This window comes from Clupea harengus, chromosome 10 (genome assembly GCF_900700415.2).
Source record: "Clupea harengus chromosome 10, Ch_v2.0.2, whole genome shotgun sequence".
In the NCBI taxonomy this organism is placed as follows: domain Eukaryota; kingdom Metazoa; phylum Chordata; class Actinopteri; order Clupeiformes; family Clupeidae; genus Clupea; species Clupea harengus.
The window spans coordinates 6,317,150-6,327,561 of record NC_045161.1 but is presented as its reverse complement, the minus strand read 5'-3'; the positions used below and the strand labels follow the sequence as shown (position 1 = coordinate 6,327,561).

The 10,412-nt window shown below is 42.1% G+C and overlaps 1 long non-coding RNA gene across 1 annotated transcript; it reads left to right on the top strand.

The window, feature by feature from the left end:
* The first annotated feature begins 1,056 nt into the window (after positions 1–1,056).
* Positions 1,057–3,646, top strand: LOC116222081. The gene is made up of 3 exons (XR_004164453.2): positions 1,057–1,250; positions 1,739–1,806; positions 2,959–3,646. It is a non-coding gene; the product is annotated as an uncharacterized LOC116222081 (long non-coding RNA).
* The last annotated feature ends 6,766 nt before the right edge of the window (positions 3,647–10,412 follow it).

Sequence of the window (10,412 nt, the reverse complement as noted above, 5' to 3'; positions counted from 1 at the left end):
CTGTACCCTGCTCCACCCTTGATGAGGTAACATCAACAAAATGTAAGAAAATGGTTCCTGTACATACATAATCCATAATCAATGAGGACAGGACACCATGTTCTATGAATAGTCGTGCATGTCCAAGCACAAAAAACTCCCCCACAACATTTCCATGTTTTAACAGGTGGGTGAATGATTTGTAGGTCTTGAAAAATAAGTTATCATTAACCATGTCACTCTGACTGATAGTCGAGTACAACACTGCGTTCATTACAGTTCAAGTGCATTGATTCATAATACTTCAAACATGCCCCTTCAATTGGCTTGCAGTATACGCACATAGGTCATTGAATTATAGGTGACATATTTAGTCATAACACATCATAAGGGATTTATTCATAAATAGGAGAAAGATGGTGAAGGAGCTTGGAGTTTTTGTACGCTGATTAATCTTAAATGGTTTGACTTTTGATGCGCTGCTTTGGTAAAGCACACACAATTCCTCCCTTCCCTCGCAAATATCCCTCAACTTGTCCTTCGTGAGTCATCTGACTTTTCAAAGCATTGGATTAGGTATCAACCAGTGCTTTCAAGGAAGAAACACAAGGCAATCCGGAATGGGATGGTTGCTGTAATGACTGCGTCACTTCACCATCATCTGTGGCAAACTCACTTAATCAGTGTAACAGTGAGCTAAAGCAGAACAATGCCCAGGACATCACCTAATGCATGGTGATTGCCACACTGGGTTGCATTACTTCAGAAGCAACGGTGAGGAAATAGGGCAGAGAGGTGAGTCAGAGTCGTGGTGGAGAGCCAGACTGTAAACTACTCCTTTGTTTGGGTAGCGAGGTGTAGTGAGAACATAATACCCCCCCCCCTCCCAGACAAAACTCCGGCGAGGAAGTGCAACTTCCGGCTAGCGGTAAGAGAGCGCACGTGGGAATACGTGTGTGTGTGTGTGTGTGTGTGTGTGTGTGTGTTTGCGTGCGTGTTTGTGGTCATGTAGGTGAGTGAGCGTGTTTTATACAGGAATGACACATTCTATTTAATGAGACGGATCTGGTTCACACCGGGGACTGTGACTTGTTTCTGTTTTGCAGATTCTAATGCAATGACAAGACTCATCCCCATGACAACGCAGGTCTCTGTCCTTGGCAGTCCTGCCCATGTAAAATCATTAGATTTGTTACTGACTGCTCTTCCAGCGACTCCCCGGGCTTGGCTGTTCAACTGGAGCACATGACACGGACAAAGGCAGCCTCCAAGTAAGTGGTCTAAGTAAACATAATTAACTGTCTCTTGCGCATTGTGGAAATCGTGATTTCATATCGTAACGGGAGTGTCTGTTAGCTTCGTGAGCTCCTAGACTTTCCAGATCTCCTGAATATGTGATCTTAGAGGAAATGTTTGGTCAGCCACCGGCAGTGCATGATAATCAGCTTTATGTAAGGCGCATGTAAAGTAATACCTCTCATAATCACTCGGGCAAACAGTTTTTGTCCTTTCTGTAAACAAACGTGCTTTACATCATCAGTGCTAAGAAAAGTGTATTGGGTCATCATTTGCTCCATCCTTCCATAGTAAGACGCCTCCTTCTGAGGACCCGACCAAAACAACATTTGCGCATGTTTCCCAGCATTCCGGCCCTGCCATGACATGTTTGGACTTCTTGACTCTGCACTATGTAGACACAATGTGAACTCAGCCAATGCTATTACTAATTTATTACATTAACCGTTATATATCCTCACAGCAATCCGAGACGAAGAAGCCTCAGTGGCTTTGGCACCGTGGAACATTAAGTGGCAATCCCCAGATGCGGTGAGCCACATATGTTTTAGTAAACACTCGAAAGGTCAGAAAAAGTACACCTGGGACAGACCACTGCTAAAGGAAGCAATCCACTGCCAAAGGAAGCAATAGAAATTTCCAGTTAATTCACCCGTCTGCAAAGATTCCCTTGCCTGTTCACCTCCTCTTTCTTAGAGAGCTCCAATTCACACTTGTGCAGTTTGTTCAACAGGTCAACCTTTCTCTGACACCATACCCAAAGTCACTGCCACTGAGGTATATAAAGAGTTCTTCATAGTTATTCTATGGGCATAAGTCATAATGCTTCTGGATTTAAAAAAAAGTTACTGTTACTTTTTCAACTTATTGCAAAAATAGCAACTCTTCTATATATTGCTCTTACGCAACCCTGTAAGTATCTTTAACTTCTCTTCAACTCACTGCACACCTCTGGAACCCCTTACTTTTTCCATTTTGTAAGCAGCTCATAGGTTTCCCGCTATTTGGTAGAAAGACATAATATCAGAATTCAAAAGTGCTCAATTAGCATAGCCTCCTGCTGCTATTGTATGGTAAACTAAAAGATCCCAGTGAGGCTCTCTCCGATCCCATGCATGATCTGAGGGCAAGGCCTCCTCATATAAATGTGTTTAATAAGTTTCCACTAGTTATGACATTGTAAAACATGCAACGTTAATTCACTCAGAACATCTAACAATTGGGTCTCCTCCATAGAGTATTAAAATGGTTCATAATACTTAATGTTTTGAGGCCATCAAAGCTGAAACACAATGTAGTCTTATTCAGTAGAGTGGGGCCAACTGTTACATGACAGTAGGTATATTACTATGTTGGAATGCAGTTTACAGCAATTTTGCCGGAGTAACTGTAAAATATAATGATATAATGACCTCTTTGTACTTATTTGTTGCAGAGTGTGTCTATGTGTGCATGTATACATGTATATGTATGTATGTGCATTTCATTCATGATGTGACAGTACATGATTCATTTCAGCACTATCCCTGTAGTTATCTATTCACTGACATCAATTGTTCTGGTATAGAGGAACCTGGATTTGTATTTTGGTAACCTGCGTCATGTAAAAGGGGAATGATAGTTCTAGAAGGAAGGAATTGAGACATTCTGTAGTTTCCCAGAACTTGTTGAATGTCTTCACAGGGTGGAGTTATCTGATGACGCCCTACCTATAAGATATAGAGATCAGCATATCAGGTTGGGAAGAAGGAGGAAGTCGTTGGAAATTTCGTCTGAAATCAACGGGGGGAGATCCTACTGGCTATAACCCCTGACACATCCACTACAACTGTTACCAGTGAGTTAGAACTCCATATGATCTCACATGAATCACCAGCTAACCAGCGATAGTGACACCACTGGATTCACATCAAACCACGTTGTGATTATGTTCCACTGTATACCGGCCTTATCGGACACAACCATGACAACCAGATAAACATTTGTTCTGAATTGTGTTGTTTTCTTGTTATTCTTTGGACTTAAAAGCTTTTATCTAAGGGTATCTGAAGGGGATGGGCAACTCAAATCAGGCATATCATCCTTTCTATTTGCCGGAGGCTTTATTTCAATAGAAACGTGAAACAATGAGAAATAAAGCTATCCACATGACACCAAAAACAGACTCAACTTTGTGATGCCAAACACTGGTTTTCATTTCGGTTGTTTCCTTGCCTGACACAAATCACAGACAGCAACTCAGTGAGAAAGCATTCATCAAAGTGGCTGCTACATACGAATACAGATAAGATGACCTTGTTGCACTTTGTGTGGAAAAAAATGATAAACATTTCCATATGTCAACAGCACATATCTACATTTTAAAAAACTTGCCGGGGCACTAAAGTACAGATCAGGCAGAAAAGCATTGTTGTCTAGATTATTTCTAATAAAATAACCTAGTTTGCAAAAAATTAATCCTGAGGGAATTTTGGAAGCTTTTTACAAGTTTTACATGTGCTTGACAGATAGCAACTGACCTTTCATGACAAAAGACAAAAAAAAGTGGCCCTGTACAAATCCCAATGCAGAAACACGGAGCAAGACTGTCTCAGTGAAACCATGTCCATGCCATGGTGTAATGCCAGTCAGTGACATCAGTGAAACCTGCATCAGCTTGAGGCTTAATGCTTTTGTGACCTTTTGATGTTACGTTTCTTTGGATTTAAATTGCAATAATTTGCAGTGGAACCATGGGCCACAGTTTCCATTGAAGCCAGCTTTGTGGCACTGTTCTTAGAGGGGGGAAAAAGCCTAACGTGCATTGTACAATGATGAAGGAAGAAGTGAGGCTCCAGGAAACCCAGCATGCATTACTGGGAGAGGGGTTAAATGAAAAACATAGAGGAAAACATGCACTGATTAACAACATTTGGGGTTTGAGCTTAAAACGGCCATGGGTGAGTCACTGGATGAAAATATCTTACATGCAGATCACACATCATGAGTGTTCGTGATACAAAGTGTTTGCCGTCCATGTTCATTTATTTCAGTTACATTTAATATACTCCAGTGCTTCCCCACAGCACAAGTCAACATCATAGCCTGCTTCATGGAGAAGACCAACAAGTATTGTTTAAGGAGAGAGTGCTCAGTTTGTCAGGAGGGTTCAAAGGTTTGTAAGCATCTCTATGTGTGACATTGTATTTCCTTGATGAACAGAAGTGTCAAAAATGCAATTTATCAAACCTGCTGACAGCAAGTGTGGTTCTTAATTATGAAAGTGCAGTTTAAAAATGATGAGTCACCTAGGAGTCAAGATTCTGATGAACCAGAGAGGAGGATGAGGCTATGAATGGGCAGAGGAAAGGAGGGGAGGGGGGCGGCAGGATTTGAGTTGGGTATCTCCTTGGTTCTTCCTGTATTGTAATGAATTGGCGGCTGTTCAAATTAGTCTGTTATCTTTTCTACAGGCAAACGGTGTCTTGAATAGAGCAGCTGGAGTTCCTCAGCCAGCTGCGTTGGTGAGATTAGGGGAAAGCCTGGGCGAAACGTTATTCTTTTTGAGGAGGAAGCACGGAGAGGGTGCCCAGGGAGGACCCCTGCCTCCATCCTGGAAATAGCATTTTTTGCTACGACTTAAATGTGACTACACAGGTACAGACTTGATATAAGTCTGATATAACAGTAATTACGGCTTTGATTGAATGTTTGTACTGGTTGGGATTCCCCCTATTTTAGGTGGCGTAATGTTATTGCGAAGGGAATTAAGGAAGTATTTACTCATGATTTAATCTTAGTCACTGCATGACTACAAATTTTCTTGAATTCACAGCATTGTTACTCCAAATCTGGGATAAATGGCCTGTTCCATCAGTGCAGTAGTTTCTGATGTCACTTTGCTAACAATATTCGTTTCAATCATCTGTTTTCAACCTTGAGTGGAATATGATCACACCAGTGTGAGTAAACAGCGAGATCTCAGGGTGATGAAAAATGAACTCACGCTATTAGCTAGCAAGGACAGGTTACACATATAACTGCAGTTCTACAACTCTAGGCTATGTCTATGACTATGTGATGTTGACTAATGTATGTTGTGTCATGTTTTCTTCTGAGGTCTTTTCACCTCTAGGGTTGGCTCATCTTTAATCTAAGATAACAGCAACTACTGAAGACACTAGAACTCTCTAGAAGCATAGGTAACCACCAGCTGCCCTCTGTGTTGGCATTGGTCTTGCCATTTTGTTTGTTTGTGATATTGTTGTAAATATACAGTAGGTGGTGCAGTGATATTACCCTTACAGTACTGTTACCCTTCATCAGTTGGTGCTAAATGCATCTCCCCCAATCTATAGTTTTAGTTTTCATGCCCCTCCGGCTCAGAGCTGTTTACTGTTTTCACCCAACTGGTGTTGGTCTAACCTAGGTCACCTAGTCAGGTATCATAGCCATGTGATGATGACGTGTCATGGATGCAAACAATTACCATGATGCCTGTGTTAAGCTATGCACGCTCTGACCATATCATCCATTCAATTACGTCTGTGACCCAGACGAGAGCATGTCTGGCCAGTCCTAAACCAGACTCTTCCAGGAATTATTTTTAGTGAAGTGCCAACTGCTGCCCCAGCTCCTAGGTGTAAGAGGGTTCATGTGTCTGTGTTGTCTGAAGAACTGGCTGTAAGGCCTGACTAAGATTCTAGCACTGCTAGTCCTTTTCCTGCCTCCTCCTCCTTATGCCGCGCCTGTACCGTCGGGGCGGAAGAGATGATTTATCTGCTTCCCCTGGACAGTGACATGGTGACCTGCTACTCCCTCAGAACTGGGAGCTCATAGGCCTGTTAACTCAGGCTTTCATGGCGGCACACTCGTCGCTTATGGACACTTACTTCGAGCTGTGACGAACACAAACCTAAAGATTTACAGGTATATATATACCTACCTAAACAATATAATCAATCCATGTTTCTATCTCAAGATGGACATTCATCTAAATCGCAACCTGATTAAACAGGTAAAATATGAGTAAGTTATGCTATACTGTGCACATTGAGGTAGAATAGTTTTTGTGCAGTATAGTGTAGCTTTATAAATATGTTATAAAGCATTATAACACTTATAATACATTGTGATTACTTGCTTTAAGTAAGGTGTTACTGACCCCCCTGTTCAAATGAAGGTGTACTGTGATGGTGCGCACACTTGAGATCAAATATGGCGTGCAAGATGAGACTTAACATCCAGTTATCTAACAGCCAATACAAGGATTCACTCTATGAACCAAACATCATATTACTAGTCCAAGGCTCAATCAAAATATGGAGTGCTCTTCCCACGGATATGAAATACATTCTTTTTTTCCCAACATCAATTCTACTTTTAAATGAAGAGGTTGAAAGAAGTGTCTGTTGTTGGTAACAAAACATGCTCCTGGAAATAATTTATTAATGGATATAGGAACTGAGAAAGATAATGTTCATCCTTGATTAGTTGATTCAGACAGAAATATGACAGTTGGCTGAGCAATTTATACCTGTGGTTAGAATCGGAAACACCCAGTGTTTTTACATCCTTCACCTGAAGACATGGGAACAAAGCCCTATGTGTTGTGCAAGCCCCATAGTTGTCTCAAGGGATGCTTTTTGATGGATACCTGAGTAAACATTAACGACAGGCTTCATTTAGCCATTTCCCAATGATTTATTCACTGTGGTAGTTGCTCTGTAAGATCATTAAGTAAGATTTAAACGGAGTTCCAACAAGACCATGACTACGAACACAGGACATATATATATAATCCTAGAACATTCTTAGTGCCTAACAATAGGCCAAGTCCTTGTCATTGTCACCACAAAATGTACAGATTGCCTTAAACGTTTGGAGACACATTTCCAAAGACTATAAAAATACATTGACATAATAATTGTACTATAATTATAGCTTTACCCATTTCACTGTGGTTAATAGGTTTTTCTTTTGCCGGTTTTGATAAACCTGTGATAAAAAAAATCAGAGATGATCGGTGAGAATTCTGAGTGAAGATTCAAGTGAATATCACGTCCTACAGCTACCAGTCACTTTGTCTGGCTGTTTAGGATGATCTGAGTCATTTTCTGTCTCTCTGCACAGTGGTCTGAGGCAGTGCAGACAGTGCACGATTAGTAAGGCTTTAATGGGCAGGAAACTAGTAAGAGTGACATTGCCCTTTTGCACACCCTCCCAGGCCTTCCCTTCATTTGAACGGCGTGTGAACTCCCAGCTGGTCTTTTGTGTACAAATCAGAAGTGGGCAACTCCCTCGGAAAAAGAGGGGTCCTTATCTCCAGTCAAGGCTTGACCTGAAGCTGTTCTTGAGGGGTTTTCCTGAGGTCAATAATGTGTCATTTCCCGCTTTAGCCTCTGAGTATTATGCCGATAAGTCAAGTATTTTGGGTCGTAAGACTGGCGATGAAAACGAAAATGAATGTACAACAAAGTGGCCCTGAAAGCCCTCTATTTTAAACAGTCAAGAGGTGATATTCAAGACTTGAAGGAAACACATTTACCGCCAGGGTGTACCGTCATACACTATATATATATATATAAACCCATTGACTTTAATATATCTACACCCATTGACGGTAGCTGATGGGGGATTACAACATAACTTTAATTCATGCACTGAAATGTCTCTCTTTTGTCCTCGCTAGCCACTGCACTGTGCTGCACACACATGCACAAGGTAGTTTGAAAGGTAGTCTACAGTTCACCTTTGAACTTCCTCAAAGTCACAACATCATTACTCCTCCCAGGTAACTTATTCCACATGTGCCGGGCCTCGGAAAACTCTCAAAAGAACAATTGTGCGCTGAATTTGTCAGACACATTAACACAGGGCAGGTTCCATTTGCACTCCGATCCTGCACACAGTGCCGCAGAAGGGGAGCCTGGCACATAATTGGGGTTGATCACAGCACTTTGTGGCACATTTTTTTCTCTCTCTCTCCCTCTCTCTCTCTCTCTCTCTGTCTCTCTCTCTCTCTCTGTCTCTCTCTGTGGAGGGTGTGCAGTGTACCCCCATCCAGCAGGAGCTGCAGCTGCACGCCAAGCAGAAAGCAGGGCCTGAAAACAGGTACATGGAAAGAGAGCTGAGACAAAGCAGAGGGCCTATCCAAAACAACAAGGGCGGGAGGGAGGGGAAAAAAGGGCTTTCTTTTCTCTTAGGTGGGGACCACCGTGAAAAACAAGCCAGACGAGAGCAGCGAGGGGGGAAAAAGAGCGCTGCCACAGCCAACATGTTGAGCTGCTTTCCCAAAACAGGCTTTTTTTAAGGATGTAGCTTTTCTGTCACGCTAGTCCACGGGCACCTTTGGAACCCGACATAGACAGGCAGAGGCAGACAAGCACCACATGCTGATTTTACAGAAAGTGTTAAACATGAGTGATGGTTAAAGGCTTGAGAGGTATTAATCTCTCGAGCGCTTCAATGCCCTTAGGTCAGTTTCAGCTGAGGTGTCAGCCGTATTGATATGAATGAATAAGCGGAGTTGATAGGACTTTACACATATTATGCCGACGTCTCCACGGAATGTTTGAATGGGGATGAGTTCCAATAAAATGATAATCGTCCAATGGAAATAAACATGTCACCAATCCATCATGACCTTGCAATTTCCTTCGCTTTGAACTGCTACACATGACAGCGATATTTTGGTAAAGTACAGTACAGCTTGATGTAGACACAAAAAAAGCCCTTTTTATCTCAGAGCCATCTCTCGCTTTTTCACCCACCCACCCACCCACACATACACACACACACCTGTTCACCTGAGACAGCTCTGTTTGTTTCTACATTTATGTTCCTTAAAGGTCATGCGTGTCTATAAATCTTTAAAAAGTGTCAATTACACAAATTTCCTCTTACAGTGGAAAGGTCAATAGCCTCAGCTCTGTGGACCTGTAAAAGCTCAACAATAAGCACATGCAACTCATTAAACAGCTTCTAGTTCGCCTGCACCATAGACCATAGACTGCACCATAGATCATGTGTCCATCACCCTCGCCCCCGCCTGAGTCGAGTCCTGCTGGGCTGTGCAGGGTGAAGCACCACTACAGCAACTAGACTCAACCCCTGAAGAACTCTTTCCAGTATGTCCAGCGGGAGTTAAATGCTGTTATTTCCTGTCATCCAGGGGACATGAAAAGGCAGAGTATTACTAAGCAGGCCAGAGGCAGACATGACACAAGCCCTATTTCCTCGTAAGAGTGAGCAAAGCTGGGACTGTCTATGCTGAGGTTAGGGGCACCAGTCATCAGCTGTGCTCCGTGCTCCAGGCCCCAAAACCAATGGCATGTCTATACACACATTTTGACACCAGACTAAAAAATATTGCTGAGGCTTCTTATGATATAATAGATTACGCTCATTGCTATATAATGATACTAGAGGTGGTACAAACTGGGACCATGGGACCATGGATGTAAGCTGAAAGTTCAGACCATGTTTTATAAATGCACTTTTTACATTTTCTTTTTCTGTTCATTTTTTTAAGTCTTGCTTGTTGGTTGTTTGGTTCAATAAACAGGAATGGAAATGCAGCCAGGCACAATGCACAATGTCATGGAAACGAATGGAAAGGATTAGGGAATTAAGAGACAATTAAGACCTAGTAACTTGCTACAAAGAAACCACTAGGAAGGAAGTTGTCCTTTATGACTGTACAAAAGCCCTCTGCCCAGATCCACACGTACACTTCCACTAACCACCGCAGGGTTTTAAATTGGGACATATGGTTAAACTGAGTTTGTTTTGATGCATTTTCTTCTAATTGATTTCCTTGACTCACTGCATGACTCCTGAACCACGGAAACTATTTAGAGTAGCATTTCCACTCTCACCCTCTGACAGACAGACAACTAGGCTCAGTGCCCCCACCAAGACGTCACCCATAATCAACCAATGGCCATACAACCTCAAACTGCTGGTTTTTAAAAAGTTGGTTTAAAAATGTGAGCAAAAAATGTCAAATTGCATGTGTACTGCGTTGTGAAATTTTATTTTGTCGACTCACCTTGTGGTATTTCAGAATTATGCCAAATGTCAACCGAACAGACATCACCTCACCTGTCAAGTTATACTTAGCTAATTGTGGCATCCCATTACCGTAAGCATAGTTG